Genomic DNA, 17,986 nt, shown 5'->3' on the forward strand with positions numbered 1-17,986 from the left:
TTGTCTCCCATGTGTGACAACTTAGACTTTCACTGGCCATTGGTGGGATTCTAAAGACAGACAGGATACTGAGAAAGGGATGGCCATGTGGCTGGTGTGGTGGGATCTCTTAGAAGCGTTTGGCAGGGATTAGACCGTGCGGTGGCTCCTTGCCTTTCCTTCAAGGTCTCGGGGAGGTTATTGAGGAGTTGGATGCTGCAGGGAGATATGGTCAAGTTTGTGTCTATTCACAGACACCGCTCAGCCACATGGCTGTTCATTTTTCTTTTTCTGGCTCTCAGGGGTCCCGCCCACACTCTCAGTCCAGCCCCCTCTCTGTTGCTATTCCTGTGCGGTTTGTTTCTGCATTTGTTCCTTCTGTCCTGTTATGAACAAAATGCTCGAGGGAAATAATTGATGGGGAAAATGGCATATGGGGCTCACGCTGTCAGAACTTCAGTGCACTATGGCAGGGAGGGCACAGCGGGTGGGGGGGAGGAGCAGCTCCCAGGGATGCCTGGGAGCTTCTCTCACTACACACCGGTAAGCAGAGAGGGCGAGATGGAACTGGTGAGCAGGTACAAGCTTCGGAGTCCTGCTTCGTCAACCTCACGTCAGTCAGGCTCAGCCTCCTAAAGTCCCCACGCTTTCCAAACGTAAGCCTAAGGGGGCCATAGCAGTCACCAGATTCTGTCAGTGATTCCTCTGGAGCCTCTCTGGGGTCTGCCCAGACCTTCCTTCCCAGCTCTCTCCGTGCATTCTACTTGATAAGACCTTGTAAAGCTAGAGTCCCATAGTCTATAGCTTCGTGTCCCTCCTCGCCTTCATCACATCACAGCCAGTCACCTGAGTGTCCCTGCTGAGCCCTGGATTCTCATCCCACTGGGATCTCACATCCCCTGAGATCTCAGATGGCTGCACGTGGTGAGGAGGGGTTCCCTAGACCTTTGAGACTCTTGCAGGCTGAACTACCAGCACCTCTTTGGGATCTGCCTCAGACCCCCAGATCTGAGCTCATCGTCCAGCTGTTTCTACTCTGGGATCGTTTTCCATCTTGCATTTTGCCCCAAACCAGCTCTGTCTCCAGGATTTCTGATTCTGTCCCTGACCTTGGGTGTTAACTTGAAGACTTCCTCCCTCCTCCCTCTACCAGTTCTGGGGACCTGTCCTCGCTCACACCTCATTGGCCAGACTATTTTCCGCAGGGCACAGACTTTGGAAGTTTAAAAGTTGTTGGATCGTCTCATTCCATTCTTTTTTTAGGTAGTCAGATGTGTCCTCTGCTCCCTGGAGAGAAGTGTGACTCACGCCTGCAACCCCAGCACTTGGGAAGTGGAGGCAGGAGGATCAGACTTTCAAGGTCATCCTTACCTACTAGTGAATTTGAGGCAGCCTGGGTTGCATAGATATTCTCTAAAAAATTAAACAAAAGCCCAAACCAGCATGAGTGAAGAGAGAGAGGTCTACTGGGAAAACAGGGGGAGGGTGTGAGCTGATGAAACTTCAGAATATTCCCTTTCTGTGTGAGGAAAAGGACAGCACAAATTATCATACGGTGGCGTACAGTTCTGAGTGGAGACACTTGAGAAGCAGCCATTGCGAAGAGGTTCAGTCCACTCCACCTGCTCTGTCTCACAGCAGATACTTCCGGGCGTTAAAAGAGCTGCAAACCCCTCTTTGTGGTGACTTCACATCCATGAAGGAGAGGAGAGTGATCCACCAGCAGCCCCACTCCGGACTACTGACCCCTGGGCAAACAAACCCTGTCTGTTCTCCCACGAGAGACTAATTGCTGTGGACAGAGAAATTCATTTGTTCTTCCCACAGATACTTCCTGTTAAATTAGGCCTTTAAAGTTTACTTCTTGGTATTTTATGTATACCCGTGTTTTTCCTGCACACCGTCTGCATGCAGCACCCAGGGAGGTCAGAAGAGGGCGTCAGGTGCCCTGGACCTGGAGTTAGGACAGCTGTGAGCTGCCTTGTGGGTGCTGGGACCCAAATCCGGGTCCTCTGCGAGAGCTGCCAATACTCTTACAGGCCGAGCCTTCTCTCCAGCCCCCTCGCCAGGTCTGTAAGTCCCCACCTGCAGTGAGGGGCCTGGGCTGCATGTGGAAGAGAAGAGCTTTGTCTGTTCTCTGTCCCGCGTCAGCTTTGTTCGCAGCCCCCAGAGGAGCGTGGAAGAGTCCTGGAGGAAATGGTTTCCTTGCAGACACAGCGCCAGGTTGACTCTTCTTCCCCTGTTCCTATGGGGAGATCCTAATCCTACCCCCACGGAGGTCTGGGAATTTCTATTAAACATCCTAATGAGTTTGTTGGCTTGAGCCCAAGAAAGCTCATTGCAAGGAACCCTGGGGTTTCAGAGGCTATGATGCCAGCTCCAGGCAGCTCTCACTTCCAACACTTGGGACGAACAGGAGTGCAAAGCCTTTGCACAAATGCCTTGTGTTTCCAGGGCCAACGACACAGCAAGCACTTTACTGACTCAGCCGCCTCCTTGGGCCCCATAGATATTTATTTTTATTTATTTATTTTTAAAATAATTTATTTACTTGCATTTTATGTACATTGGTATTTTGCTTGCATGTATGTCTGTGTGAGGGGTCAGATCTCCTGGAATTGGAGTTATGGACAATTAGTTGTGAGCCGCCGCCATGTGGGTGCTGGGAGTTGAACCTGGGGTCCTCTGGAAGGGCAGCCAGTGCTCTTAATCTCTGAGTCATCTTTCTAGCCCCCAAATGTTTTTGTTTTTAAAAAAAATCATTTAATTTTTGGTAATCTTACCAAAAGCAATCTACAGGTTCAACGCAATGCCCATCAAAATCCCAGCAAAATTCTTCAAAGACCTCGAAGGAATGGTACTCAACTTCATATGGAAAAGCAAAAAACCCAGGATAGCCAAAACAATCCTTCGCAATAAAAGAACTTCTGGAGGCATCACAATCCCTGACTTCAAACTCTATTACAGAGCTGCAGTACTGAAAACAGCCTGGTGTTGGCATAAGAACAGACAGGAGGACCAATGGAACCAAATAGAAGACCCGGATATCAATCCACACATCTTTGAACACCTGATCTTTGACAAGGAAGCAAAAAATATCAAATGGAAAAAAGAAAGCATATTTAACAACTGGTGCAGGCATAACTGGATATCAACATATAGAAAAATGAAACCAGACCCATATCTATCACCATGCACAAAACTGAAGTCCAAATGGATCAAAGACCTCAACATAAAGCCAGCTACACTGAACCTTATAGAAGAGAAAGCGGGAAGTACAACTGTACAATAAAGGAGGACAATGACATCAAAATGTAAAAAATGTATAAATATCTTATTCAGAGGTAGAAGTATATAATGCAATATAATAAATATATCCTAAAGTTGTATCAATATACAAAATGTCTTAAACAGAGGTAGAAACATGCATACATACAATCTGACATGTATAGGTGTACAAATATTGTATACAGAAATAGGGGTATATTCAATATAACAAATATAATTTGAATTTGTATCAATATGCAAAAATCTATATCAATGAAAATTGTATATAAATAATAGCTCACAAATATTAACTCTATTACCATTCATGTGAATAAGTTCACACTAATCTACCTATTATCCCATTCAATTTTCCCTCTTTTTTTTTTTGAGATCTCTAGGCCTACATAATTTCCACCCCAACCCCCAACAGAATGCGAGTAATAATCGACCCCAAAATGGTGCCCCTAACCCCGAGGACAAACTTTGTTGGGAGAAGGATGTCCTCTTCTAGAATTGCTTCCTGCTGTCATGGGGGTGATGTTTTTTCTATGGGATCCTGTAACAGTAAAATGATGGTCAAGTTCCAAGATTGCCGTTTTGTATAATTGCAAATGGCTTCTGAGTAGTCAACAGGGTTTTTTGTTGGTTTGTTTGTTGAAGTTCTTATTTGGAGTTCTGGCTAGAACGTTGTAAGAAGGTGCATCATTTCTGCAGCTGGTACCCAAAAACCGGTCTCATAGTAGCGCTATCAGCATCATGACGTCATGTCAGCCAGGTGGAGTTGTTATAGGGCCCCATCCTCTTCCTGGAAGCTTCAAAGATTGCTGCAGGAAAATCTACTGTTTTTGTGAAAACCCAAGCATTATTCATATAGACATATTCAATAAAAGATATGATGTAGACAAAATGGGCATGGAGAAAAGTAGAATATTTCCTTAAAATTTATCTTCTTTCTATCTCATACCAGATGGCTCCTGACATGAGTCAGAAATTCTGAATGTTTCTTTTAACAACAGGCTTAGATTTAGAGAAGGATAGCCATTGTCCAACTCCAAAGACAGCTCTTATTTTTAAGTAGAGATGTATACGTATCCAGAGAATCAAATTTTACCATGCAGATCATAAGTCAGATTTTTCTTTGTTTGTTGATTCTTTCTGGATAGCTATCTTTTCATCTTTAGGCATCTAGAGGTCCAAGGTCTCTCAGCTCTTTGAAGATGAATATTTTCCTGCAAAGACAAGAACAGACTGGCCCAACGCTTATGAGGTTTTCTTACCATTTCTATAGTTGTCACCTCTGTGGATGTCTGTCATTTCTCTCTCTCAAGAGGCTTCCCTTTTTCAAACTGAATCTTTATTAATTTTGATGGTATCCACAGCTTTTCTTCTCCTGTGGGAACAAGAGCAAAACCCCTTCCCCAATGTAGCACATCTCCTGGTTTCTATTGTGAGGTAGCATATCCTTGAAATATACCAGCTGATTTAATTCAAAAGTTTTTTCTATTGTCCAATGTCTCTCTGCTGCCGTTGTTCCTTTCTCATCAGCACTAAGAAAATTCAAGGTTAATAAAACATTATGTAATCTATTTCTGGGGGCATTTTCTATCCCTTTCTGTTTGTTTTACATATCCTTTATAGTGTGATTTGATCTTTCTATAAATGCCTGACCTGTAGGATTTTTTGTTATACCGATAATTTTCTTTATATTAAAATAAGCAAAAAACTGTTTCATGTTTAGATACATATGCTGGACCATTGTCTGTCTTTATTTGTACAGGTATACCCATGATGGCCATGACTTCTAATAAATGCATGATTACTGAATCAGCCTTTTCTGAGCTCAAGGCAGTTGCCCATTGAAAACCTGAATAAGTGTCAATGATGTGGTGTACATATTTTAATTTTCCAAATTCTGTAAAGTGGAACACATCCATCTGCCAGATCTCATTCTTTGAGTACCCTTTGAGTTACTCCCTGCAGGCAATAGTGTTTGGTTATAGAAAGAGCAAGTAGGACATCTCTTTATAATCTCCTTAGCTTGTTGCCACATAATAGAAAACTCTTTAAACCTTTGCTATTGACATGATGTTTCTTACGAAATTCTGAAGCCTTCAGCACACTTCCAATCAATAATTTGATCAATTTCTATATTACCTTGTGCTAAGGACCTGGCAAACCGATATGGGATCAGATGTGTGTTATGTATATGGGAAAAAGCCTATTCCTGATTATATCTTGAACCTGTATGTATAATGAAGTCAATTCTGTATAATCTGGTATAAATTCAGCAGTTTCAATATGCAAGACAACACTTTCTGCATATTGTGAATCAATAACTATATTGAGAGGTTCTTTAAAATCTCTTAGTACCATGAGAATAGCATATAATTCTGCCTTTTGGACAGAATTATAAGGGCTTTATTCTTCCTTACTTAATTCTTCTGATTTGTAACCTGCCTTCCCTGATTTATTATTAGTAGTATAAAAAGTACAGACTCCAATTATTGGTATGTCATGTACAGTTTGGGGAAGAATCCAAGTAGTTCTCTTTATAAGATTAAGTCTAGAGACATAAGGCAAACAACAAACAGCCTACAATTCACAATCACAGAGGACCTAGATAGCAAAGAGGACCCTAAGAGAGAAATATGTGAATCTAATCTACATGGAAAGTAGAAAAAGACAAGATCATCTGAGTATATTGGGAGCATGGGGATAATTGGAAAGAGTAGAAGGGAAGGGTAAATGGAGGGAAACAGAGAAAAATGTGTATCTCAATTAAAAAAAGAAATGTTAAAAAAAGATTAAGTCTATCACTTTTGGGATAATTGCTACTAATTTCTCCTAAAAAAATAGCACAAACTCTTTGCCATGGTTCATTGTCTTCCATAATTTTTAAATTTCATCAGCTGTAAAATGCACTATAATCTCTGCTGGATCTATTCCTGCTAGTTGACAAAGTCTCAATTTTCCTTTTATAATTAATTCGGAGACTTTCTCCATATAAGTTTTAATTTTTTTATTTGTTTTATGTGGTAAAAAGATCCATTCTAAAGCTTCAGCCATTAATTCTCTGGGACTTTGTCACCATCTAAGGTTTTGTTTAAATGAATTATTAGGTCAGGTGTTATCCCAACAGCTGGTTGTAGACTGGAAATATCTCCTAACAATCTTTGAAAGCCATTAAGAGTCCACAATTGGTCTCTCCTAATTTGTGCCTTTTGTGTTCTAATTTTCTGTAAACCTATTTTGTAACCTAGGTAATTGACAGAATCTCTCTTTTTATTTTTTCAGGAGAAATTTGTAAACCCCATTTAGGCAAAAATTTCTTTGCTTCTTCAAACATTCTTTCTAAAGTATCTGCATTTGAGTCAGATAACAAAATGCCATTCATGTAATGGTAAATTATAGACCTAGGAAATTGCTTGCATATTGTTTCCAGTGGTTGACTTACAAAGTATTAGAACAGGGTGGGGCTATTGAACATTCCCTGTGGAAGGGCGGTCTACTGGCATCTCCTAGTAAACTGAGAATTATTATAAGTAGGCACTATGAAAGCAAATTTTCTTGATCCTTTTCTTTTAAAGGTATAGTGAAGAAACAATTCTTTAAATCAATAACTATAAGAGGTCATCCTTTTTGTAATAGAGAAGGCAGAGGAATTCTAGGTTGTAAAGGGCCCATAGATTGAATGACTTTGTTGACAGCTCTTAGATCTGTCATCATTCTCCATTTTCCAGATTTCTTTTTAACAACAAACACAGAAGAATTCCAAGGGTTGGATGATTCTTTACTATGGTGAGCATTTAGTTGCTCCTGTACCAGCTGTTCTAAAAGCCTGCAGTTTGTCTTTCATTAAAGGCCATTGTTTAACCCATTTGGGTTTCTCAGTTAACCATTTTAAAGGCTGTTGGTACCTCTGAAGGTTTGCTAGTTGCTTTGTTTTCTTGTATAACCTGAATGACTGGTGACCTTTGTTTATAATATCTTATAATATCCTTCCCAGAAACATGAGTTTTGAGGACTGCAAGAATGTTAACCTGGGTATTCCATTTCTGCAATAGGTCACGGCCCCATAAATTTACTGCAATATTAGCTATGTATGGCCTCAGCCTTCCTTTCTGTCCTTCTGGCCCTATGCATTCAACCCATCTCATGCTTTGTTTCACTTGAGATAGGGTTCCAATTCATAGGAATTGAATATTTGCCTCCTGAAGAGGCCAGTCTGGATGCCAAGTATAAGAAAAATAATTATTGAACTCCCAGATGTTATCAGTCAGTTCTTGTAGTTTTTCAGATCTTACCTGTTGTAAGGCAATTACAATGAATTGGAGTAGGGGTAATAATCGTTATTGGCTATCAGGTGTCACAGTTGTAGCCACGTGCCAAGAGACACTAGCAGCAGTGAACAGCACGTGTTACTTATTTAGGTACTTAAAAATATGCTTTGTTTAACAAATTAAAAGCAGTTATTAAGGCAATCAAATGATTCTGAGAGTTGGGGCCCAGGATAATGAGAAAACCCAAGGTTTTTCCATCAGTGTGAGCTGCAGACTCTATGTACTGCAGGGATCACAGGCAGCAGTGTGTGGGCTGGTGTATAATGCACTGAGAGGCAGCATGAAGGAGTGCTGAGCAGCAGCCTGCTGCATCTGAGGGCCACCTAGAACCACAGGCAGGAGAGTCAGTGCCCAATGTGCCATGTGGCTGGCGGACAGATCCCAAAACGTATGGACTGGTTCCCATGATGACAGAAGTTACAAAATAATCCCACACTAGTTCAGAATTACGTATAATAAAGGGTTATTTATTTAGGGGTAGACTCACAGACCACAGTCCTCTGTAGGAACAGGGAGCAGGAACCGAATCTAGCAGCAGGAAGCAAGAGAGTGAGTGCACACTTTACAGCTACATTTATTATAAGAGACCATGCCCAAGTGGGCTGGTATCTTAAAGGCTATTGGCTAAAGGAGCTGAAGGAGCTCCACAACACACCTGACTTCAGTCCTTATTTTTAGTCTCTTGTTTTCGTTTTTTAAAGGCTGGTGATAGAACCTAGGGCCTTGCACATGCTAGACGAAAAGTGCTGTGCCTCTGAGTTGTACACCCAGCACATGTGCACAAATCCTAATTTTTTAAAAAAGATTTGTTTATTCTGGTGTTTTGCCTGTGTATTCTGTGTGAGAGTGTGAGATCATGTATGTGGGTGCTGGGAATTGAACCAGTGCTCTTAACCACTGAGCCATCTCTTGAGCCCCCCACAAATCCTAATCTTGATGAAGGTTTGCATATGTAAATGCCCAAGTAGCTGCGGCCCAAGCCAAACACATGCTTCTCTCTCTAGCACTCAGAAAACTCACGAGTGTCCCCTCTTGGCTAAGGTTCACACACTCCACATGATCACTACTACTATCGCCATGAATGTTTTTTAATAAATCAAATTTGTGTGTGTGTGTGCGTGTGCGCATATGTGTGCATATTCATGCTTGTAAGCTCATTGTGACTTGCATGTTAGGTCACAGGACAACTTTCGGGAGTCAGTTTTCTCCTTGCACTGTGGCTTCTGGGCATTGAACTCACACAAGCACTTTACCCATCAGTAAATATGTTTGCCTGTTATTAAACTTCACATAAACTGAATTGTTAGTATATAGTCTTGTGTCTGGTTTCTTTGTCACAACACAGTATCTGTGAGATTCATTCATACTGTTCCACACACTAATAACTGATCCTTTCAGTTTACAGTCTGCTGGTTTTTTGTTTGTTTTTTGTTTTTATTTATTTATTTTTGAGATTTTTTTTCCTCTGTGTAGCTCCAGCTATCCTGGGACTCACTTTGTAGACCAGACTGGCCTCCAACTCACGGAGATCCGCCTGCCTCAGCCTCCCGAGTGCTGGGATTAAATGTGTGCACCATCACTGCCCAGCTACAGTCTGCTGTTAATGCACCAAAATGACCTGATCTCTCTCCTTTACTAGGCATTTGAGTTATATCTAGTTTGAGAATATTCTCAATAAGGCTGCAATAAGAAATGTTAAATTCTCATGCAAGTTTTTGGTGGGTGTGTGCACTTATTTTCTATTTCTGTAGGGTGTATAGATGGTAATGAAGTTGCTGGTGAATCTAGGTTAGCTTTAGTAACCGTCAAACTTTCCAAAGTGGGTGACCTAACTCCTACGCCTTCCAGTCATATGTGAGAGGTACCAGTTGTTCCCCATCCTAATTCATAGTTGGCATCATTGCGACTTTTCATTTCAGCTACTCTGGTAGATAAGTAGTGCTATTAATTTTAATTTTTTTTTGAGGCAGGGTTTCTCTGTGTGTAGTCTTGGCTGTCCTGGAACTTGCTTTATAGACCAGGCTTCCCTCAAATTCTCAGAGATACACCTGCCTTCACTTCCTGAGTGCTGGGATTAAAGTCATGGGGTCATCACTATAAGCATTGCTACTTGGAGGGAAAGGGATCCTGACAATTGGGAGCCAAGGAATACTAAGTGCTACAGCTTGGATGGAAGAATGTTCTGGCAGTTGGAAATCAGGGAATAGCACAGGCTGTGGTAAGCACAGCAGCTTACAGCCCTGCTCTAGGAAAAGGTTTCCCCAGTGTATCAGCTCTGCTCCAGCAGGAGAGGGCTTCCCTGGCGAAGCTGTTAACAGCTCCACTCAGATGCTCAGGAGTGTAGCAACTCTAAGGGAATGTTTCCCCAGCCCTGGTCTGCTCTGATCCTGTATCTCTAGCTTCTCCAGAGAAGATGTAACGACTGGGTGCTGTGAGGGGAAGGATCCCCCAGTAAAGGTGTTACATCCCTGCTTCACTCCGTCTCTGTTAGGGAGAAAGTCAGTCTTCACCCAAACCTCTTCTGTTAGGGAGAAAGACAGTCTTCACCCAAACCTCTTCTGTTAGGGAGAAAGACAGTCTTCACCCAAACCTCTTCTGTTAGGGAGAAAGACAGTCTTCACCCAAACCTCTTTCAGGAGATATATTGGAAGGGAAGAATCAAGGAGAGTGGGTGCCTCTTCTGGGGTGGAAGAAGAGCAGCCACAAAGGGAGCAGCAGGTGCAGCGTTTATACAGGGCTTCTTAGGGGCGTAGTTTTCCCAGGGAGACGAGGGATTGGTTAGTTTTTCTGTGCTCAGAGATTGCTTGGTTTAGTTGGTCAGGAGCAGAGATGGCTGATTTTAGAGCCAAACGGTTTCTTTCACTGGCCTTTTATTTATTATTATTTATTAATGTTAGCCTTTTGGCTCTAATTTCAGGGCCAGGGATATTTCCTTCACTGGCTCTGATTCTATGGCCAAAGTATGTTTTTTTGGCACTGGTTTCAGGGTCAGGTCTTTGGTTCTGGGTTCGGGGTTAAAGATTTATTATACTGACTCTGGTCTCAGAACCAGGGTGTGTTTCTTTTGCTGGCCCCTTTCCCCTACAACCACCACCTAGCAATTAAAAAAAAATTATTTCTACTGTGAGGACCAGCCTTCAGCAGTTCAGGGGCTGAGGGGGAGCCACGAGTTGACAAACTAAGCACTCAACTTTACTATCTGAGGGAGTAAAACTTAATTCTCCGTGGTCAGTGGGTCAGTGAAAAAAGGGAAACACACACACACACACACACACACACATGTAAAGTGGGAAATCTGGGGACTGTTTTACCTTTTTAAAAATCAAATCCAGGGCTGGAGAGATGGCTCAGTGGTTAAGAGCATTGCCTGCTCTTCCAAAGGTCCTGAGTTCAATTCCCAGCAACCTCATGGTGGCTCACAACCATCTGTAATGAGGTCTGGTGCCCTCTGCTGGCCTGCAGACATACACACAGACAGAATATTGTATACATAATAAATAAATAAAATATTTAAAAAAAATCAAATCCACACACAGTGGCTACAAGACAGGAGGAGGAATCGAGCCATGTTTCCAGCTGCTCCGACATCCCACCAGGGGAACAGCTCTCCACTGTTTGCGCTAACCTCTTGGCTTCTCAGAGGGCCAAACGGAACTCCAAGCGGAACTCCAAGCCATAGCTCTGCCAGTCCCACACTGCCCCAGAGAGAGCTCTCTACTTGGTCCTCAGTTCTTATGTCATGTATACCCAGAGAAGACCACGCCCATAGGGCTTAGTCACTCCAATACCATTGACTTATCGGACCGAATTTACACACAACACACACACACACCTCCAACATGTCAGGATCTCACTGAGGGTGCTGATGAACGGCAGGCCTTCAGCGGGTCAGAGAAACTGAAGAGGGGATGCAAACAGGTGAACTACTGGACAGACAAACAGACACACGAGGATGTCTCTGAGGGCCAAAACTCTGTTCCTCGTTTCATTATTCTTTCTGCTTGTTCCACTCTATTCTTTTTCTGTTCTGTCCGTCTACCCCGATGTTTCCCTTGTGTCTATGCTTTTATTTTCCTTCTAGCTAACTTTTTTCCTTACAACTTACATACCCCAGCAAACTCTTTCAAGTGGCTACAATATACTTTTTAAGCGAAAGATTACAATGAACACAAGTAAAAAACAGCATGTTTTCTATTTCCCTTACATGACTGAACATCTGACAAATTCCAGGTGAAAAACAAGTTGTCCCAAGAACCCACATACATCCACACCCAAGCAGCTTGCTATAGATTAACAGAGTGTAAGCAAGCAAGGTGTTTTTCTCAGCCAGTTCTTTTACTGGCAGGCTGCATTTTTGTGGTTACAAAGAAAGGATCAATCACTTTATTACTTATCTCAAAAGATAATCTTATAAGAAATCTTAAAGTAATCACAAACCTACATGAAAAACAACCAGTCAGTTCCACTCTGAACCTCAGGGTGCAGACCTGCTCATCAACGGTCTGTCTAGCCGCAGGTTTGGGGCCCTGGTATCAATGCCATATGTGAGGCACAGAACACAAAGCAAATCAGAAAGTGGTTGCTTACTCCCTTGACCTTTGTGCCACTATTGTCCTCGATGTCATGTCTTGCCAGGGCTACTCATTGCTTTAGCTGGGTCCCCAGTTGGATAAGACTGGCAATTCCTCTGGTCGTGGGTGTAGAACCTTCCGGCACTAAGACAGCTAACTAGAAGGGATAACATTTCCAGGTGAGAATCAGGTTTGTTTGCCTGTGTTCTATGACTCTGGTACATGGTATTGTCAGCAATGGGGATTACTGTTGGGTAACCAAAAGCATTGGCAATAGCTTGTAATCCTTCCTAGCCAACAGCTCCAAAAGAAGAAACCCACTCCTGGCATTTGGCTTTTAGTCTGCGGTGTCTAACAGGGCAGCCACCCCGTTACAGGGCAGCTGCCTTTAGACTCCTTTACTTCTGCATCTGTATCCACTTTAGGGCTTTTCTACAGTACTAGGCTTTTCCTGCTGCTTTTCAAAAGGCCTGTAGTGTTAGCTCCTTCCCCTGTCCCCCCTCCCCTGTCCTCCCACCCCATTTAACCCTTCCTGTTCCATTACTCCCCTTCAGCCCCTTATACCACTGCGTCCTGGTTCAGCTCCCTTTGATATAACTTTAAAAGGAGCATACTTATTACTAACTTTTTCCACTCTTAAAAGCGCAAGCGTTAGCATAACCAATGATACTCCTGGGAAGCATTGTAAAAATACATATGGTTATTTCTATAAATACCCAAGGGGGGTTCTCCATTGACATGCTCCCTCCAAGCAATAAAAGGTTGCCTCTTTAACATCACAAAAAGACTATTTAAAACCAAAAGTCAAAATTACACTTAATGGGGAAACATGAATTATTCCTCCTTAAAACAGGGCCAAGACAAGGACAATCACTCCTATTTAACTTGGGTCTAAAAATTCTAACAAAGCTTCTGGAGTGGGGAGGGAGGAAGAACGAGACAATCAAAGAAAAGGGAGAAAGAAAGCTTTCACGCCCCACAATTTCAGAGACAGTCGAAGCCTGAGAGACCCAGGGTGCGGCTCAAATAACCCCAGGTTCATCTCCCCAGCAGCTCACCACCCTCCCCTCTGCAGCCTTTAAGGAGCCGCCATGATTTTACTGCTAAGTCCTTTACATGCCTTTAAAAAAAAACACGCGTTCCCCTGCACACACAGGTGTACCATGTGCACCTGGTGCCTGTGGAGGACCAAAGGAGGTGTCAGATCCCCTGGAACTGAAGTTCCAGAAGGTTGTGAGCCACCATGTAGATGCTGGGAATTGAACCCAGGTCTTCTGCAAGAGCTACACTTCCTCTTAACCACTAAGACATCCCCCCAGCCCCATAATTTTTTTGAAGATTTCATACAATATATTTGTTCAATGGGGTCTTACTGCCATGTTTTGGAGGGTTAATGAGTGTATTGGCAATAGTTTATAATTCGTGGGGGTCTGTTGCATCCCATTGACCAACAACTCAAAAAGGTAAATATTCCTGGTAATGGAGACTTTGTTGGCTAGCATGTGGTGTTGACTTGGGATGTTGTTCCCCCTCCCTCTGTTGCCCATATATCCTTATTAACATATAACATAGCATAAAAACACTATTTACAATTGTTTTTGTTTTCAATCACTTATAAACACCAGCTATTTAGTCAGTCACTAACTACAGAGATCAGACGTGTGTCACGTGAACATAGCATTAAAGTCCTGTTTAAGACAGGTAGGAACGTATTTTTCGATCTGCATGGCTAGTCCCATTTTCTACTGTTCCTTTATCTCTCTCTCTCTCTCTCTCTCTCTCTCTCTCTCTCTCTCTCTCTCTCTCTCTCTCTCTCTCTCTCTCTCTCTCTCTCTCTCTCTCCCCCCTCCTCTTTCTTTGATAGAATCTTCTCAGGAAACTCATGTGACGTCATATTTGGATGCTTGTGTGAATGTCTTCAGTATTAGAGTTCTGAGCATGCGCCATCCCACCCAGTTTCTTCTGGAGTCTCGGCTGTGCTGAATGGTGGGTCAGTTTTGGGGACTGAGGCCTTAGCCTGTGGAATCTGATGCTATCTACAAGCTGAATTAGAAGACTGGATTAGACGACACCCAACTGGTCCGTTGGAGAATTGGTTTATCCGGTAAAGGAAACCAGCATCTCGCACGCCCCCTGGTGTTCAGGGCCGGAAGTGTCACCTTTGGAGACAATGGCTTTCATTCAAGTTGTGGAGCAGTAAGCAGGCAGTAAGTGTCAGTGACCCAGCAGCCAGCGACATAGCTCTAGTTTTGTTAGGACGCCCTGGTGTTACAGCTCTGGGCAGCTGTCAGGACCTTTGAAGGTTTACCGCTGGCCATCAGTAGTCTTTCAACTTTATTCTCGGCCCTTTACAGCCTTCTGTCTTCTGAAGTCTCTAATCACCGACATCGCTCTCCTTTGCTGCACCCCAGCAGTTCTTCCCAGCTTCAGCTGCCCAAAGTCTCTGCTCACAGTTGTTCACTGGACTCCTTTGTCCCCCACTATGGGTGGCTTGTGTGTCTGGGATTAGCAGCCCCTGCACGCAACTAGTTTGGTCTACTCTACCTGTGATAAAAGACAAAAGACAGCTAGATAAAACTCCATCTGTGATTTAAAAAAAATACAGAGACAGTTTATAGCAAGGAGGGCCCCAGAATGCCAGCGGAGCCCCCAGAATGCTAGCCGAGCCCCAGAATGCTAGCGGAGCCCCCAGAATGCCAGCGGAGGCCCCAGAATGCCAGCGGAGCCCCCAGAATGCTAGCCGAGCCCCAGAATGCTAGCGGAGGCCCCAGAATGCTAGCCGAGCCCCAGAATGCTAGCGGAGCCCCCAGAATGCTAGCCGAGCCTCAGAATGCTAGCGGAGGCCCCAGAATGCCAGCGGGGCCCCAGAATGCCAGCGGAGCCCCCAGAATGCTAGGGGAGCCCCCAGAATGCTAGCCGAGCCTCAGAATGCTAGCGGAGCCCCCAGAATGCCAGTGGAGCCCCCAGAATGCCAGCTGAGCCCCCAGAATGCTAGGGGAGCCCCCAGAATTCCAGCAGAGCCCCCAGAATGCCAGCGGGGCCCCAGAATGCTAGCCAAGCCCCCAGAATGCCAGCCGAGCCCCCTTCACTCAGCCAATCCTTTGCACTCGCTGTCAACGTCTTCCTCATTCACTTAAGTTTGTCATCATGAAGGCTGAAGCGCGTGTGGGCAGGGACATGGGAAGACTCAGTGGACGTCGTCCTCTGAGCATCACCTGAAGTTGCCACGGCCTAGGCAGAGGCTCCCACACAGCTCAGCCTTAGGGTGGTGGTCAAGACAGCTGCGTCAGTTCAGCAACTGGCTCCTGCAGGTGGCTGCAAGGGTCTAAAAACTGTCAGTGATTGTCCTGATAAAGGCTGGATAAATAAATAACCGAGGCTACTGGATTGGCAGCTCCCACAGCCTCCGTGGGAATGGCCACAAGCCCTTCAGTCGCAGGGGTAATATGGTGGACTCAGGAACTGTGGCGGCAACAGCTGGGTACCCTGTTTCAGCCTTCCTCTCCGAAGTTCTGGGTGGGTGCTTGGTTTGTCCTTGTTAACTGTAGCTTCAGCTGGGCCTTGGGAAGGCCCGGCAGCTGCCAATCAGGTCTCCCACCTGTCTTTTGAAAGGAGAAGTGTGTAAGGGGCGCTTGTGACAAAGATTTGACACACAGTTCAAGACTTTTTTCCAGCAATCTTTTTTCTGATAATTTTTAATCTTAAGCCAAATAACCTTAGAGAGGGTCAGGGGCTCCTGATCTGTGTTGTCTGAAAACTGAAGCTGAAAACACCCCAGCTCCTTTCTTCTAGCCTATTGGAATATTAGTGTGTTGTTATTGTCTAAGCACCCACCACACAGCCAGAGCGGCTCACGGCCGCCTTACTGGAACTTAGTCCCCAAGGATCAGCCAGCCCCACCTCTCCCCTGGCCGGTGCTTTCTTACTGAGTCATATCGGGAGCCCGGCAGAAGGAGAAACGGTTAAGTTGCTGACTCGCGAGAAGCCGGCCGACTTTGCACTCATTTCCAAACTCGCTGTTGAACAAGGCTGGACTTTCGTTCTGTTCTGGTTCGTTTCTTTTCTTAGAATTGCAACTTGAATGAGAACGCAAAGCAAACTTAAAAACAGGCATTTCCTCTGTCCTCTGCTCACTCAGGCCTGCCTCCCCCCAAAACGTCTGCAGCATCATTTAAAGTAAAAGGGTCTTGACAGCTGAAGTAAACTCTGTGAAAGTCTGGGGCCTCCGCCCAGAGAGCCCCAGGCAAACAAGGACGGTATGAATGGCGCCCGGAGTCCATCTCTGACTCAATTAGGAGGAATCAATCTTGTCACTGAGTTCCCTAGGAAATTCAATTACAGGGTCAAGTGTAGGAAGCTGGCTAACTGTGGCTTAAGCAGCAGACATGACAGGCGGTCGATAGCCGCCTGGGGATGAGTTTGACTTCAAAGCCCCTGAATCCGCCGTGAGAAAAGATAGACGTGGTCGCAGGAAGAGGCGCCTAGAGGCTAGAGCTGACCTCCGAGAGTCCAAGCCAAGAGTCCAGACAGGGAACTGCAAAGAAACCTACCACCTCTAGTAGCTTAGATGCCACTTATGATGGCTTACTCCCAGGGGCTCACGGGAAAGGCCATCAGGGCCCAGGAGGGACTGTCAGCCCCAGTGTGTGCAGTCTGTGTGGGAGAAACCATACCAGACACGGACAGTACGCTGAAGAGAAGGCTAAACTCTTCCAAAGGAAAAGGGCGCGGTTGGGAGATGTTTTTCTCTGTTAAACTCGGAGTCGTTCCCCCTCTAGTGGTCACATAAATGTTTGCAAAGGCATGTTTGTAAGTAAAAAAAAAAAGAAAAGAAATCCAGAAACCATAAATAAAATGACTAAATCCATTACATAAAAAACAAGTTTTTGCACAGTGTGGTGGCGCATGACTTTAATCATAGTATTCAGGAAGCAGAGGCAGGTAAAGCTCTGTGAGTTCGAGGCCAGCCTGGGCTACATAGAGAGACCCTATCAATAGTAATTAATAATAATAATAATAATGAAGGCCAGTGGGATGGCTCAGTGAGTAAGGACACGCCTGATGACCTGAGTTCGATCTCTAGGACCCACGCTGTGGGAGAAAAACACTAACACATGAAAGTTCCCCTCTGAAACACACACACACACAGGGGGGGGCACTCAGCGGAATAAATAAATAAGTAAATATTAAAAGGTTAATGAAACACATGAACAGAAGTGAAATACAATGTAAGCTAAAAGTCAGCCGTTTTTCGGCTCCTTTACAGACTGGTGGGGCTCCCCAAGCCCAAAGCTGGACAACAGACTCTGCCGGCAAGTTTTCGAGAAGCCGATAGCCTCGCCCTCCCTCCCCCCCACGACAGCACAAGGACACGCTGTAAGGAATACACACGTCTATGCAGAAGAGACAGTCACAGCCGCAGTGTGGAAGTAACCCAAATGGGAGACCGCGTATGTGCGAGTCACGTGATGTGCTAAACATAACAGGAACTGCGGGGAGGGAGAAGGGAGAGTTCTAGGTACTGATTTGAGTTCCTGATCTGCCACCACTAACTGAAGCAGGTCCAGACAGAGAGTGCTTGCTGCCTCTTTGAAAGAAAGGAGGGACAGGAACACACATTTGCGGGAAATGTCACCTTTACTGGAAGAGGGGAGAGAAGGAGGAAAGGAAAGAACTGTTTTTCCACAACGGCTTTTTATACTACTGTGGTTCTTTCTGTTTGTTTTTGTTTCTTTGAGACAGGGTTTCTCTGTGTAGCCGTGACTGTCCTGGAACTCACTTTGTAGACCAGGCTGGTCTTGAACTCACAGACATCCACCTGCCTCTGCC

General features: G+C 44.5%; 1 long non-coding RNA gene across 1 annotated transcript; it reads right to left on the bottom strand.

The window, feature by feature from the left end:
• Nucleotides 1-12,708: 12,708 nt before the first annotated feature.
• Nucleotides 12,709-17,634, bottom strand: LOC142860598 (uncharacterized). The gene is made up of 4 exons (XR_012912365.1): nucleotides 17,549-17,634; nucleotides 16,084-16,233; nucleotides 15,373-15,759; nucleotides 12,709-14,701 (listed from the first exon to the last, which is right to left on the bottom strand). It is a non-coding gene; the product is annotated as an uncharacterized LOC142860598 (long non-coding RNA).
• Between the last annotated feature and the right edge of the window lie 352 nt (nucleotides 17,635-17,986).

Source organism: Microtus pennsylvanicus, chromosome 11, assembly GCF_037038515.1.
Source record: "Microtus pennsylvanicus isolate mMicPen1 chromosome 11, mMicPen1.hap1, whole genome shotgun sequence".
Lineage (NCBI taxonomy): Eukaryota > Metazoa > Chordata > Mammalia > Rodentia > Cricetidae > Microtus > Microtus pennsylvanicus.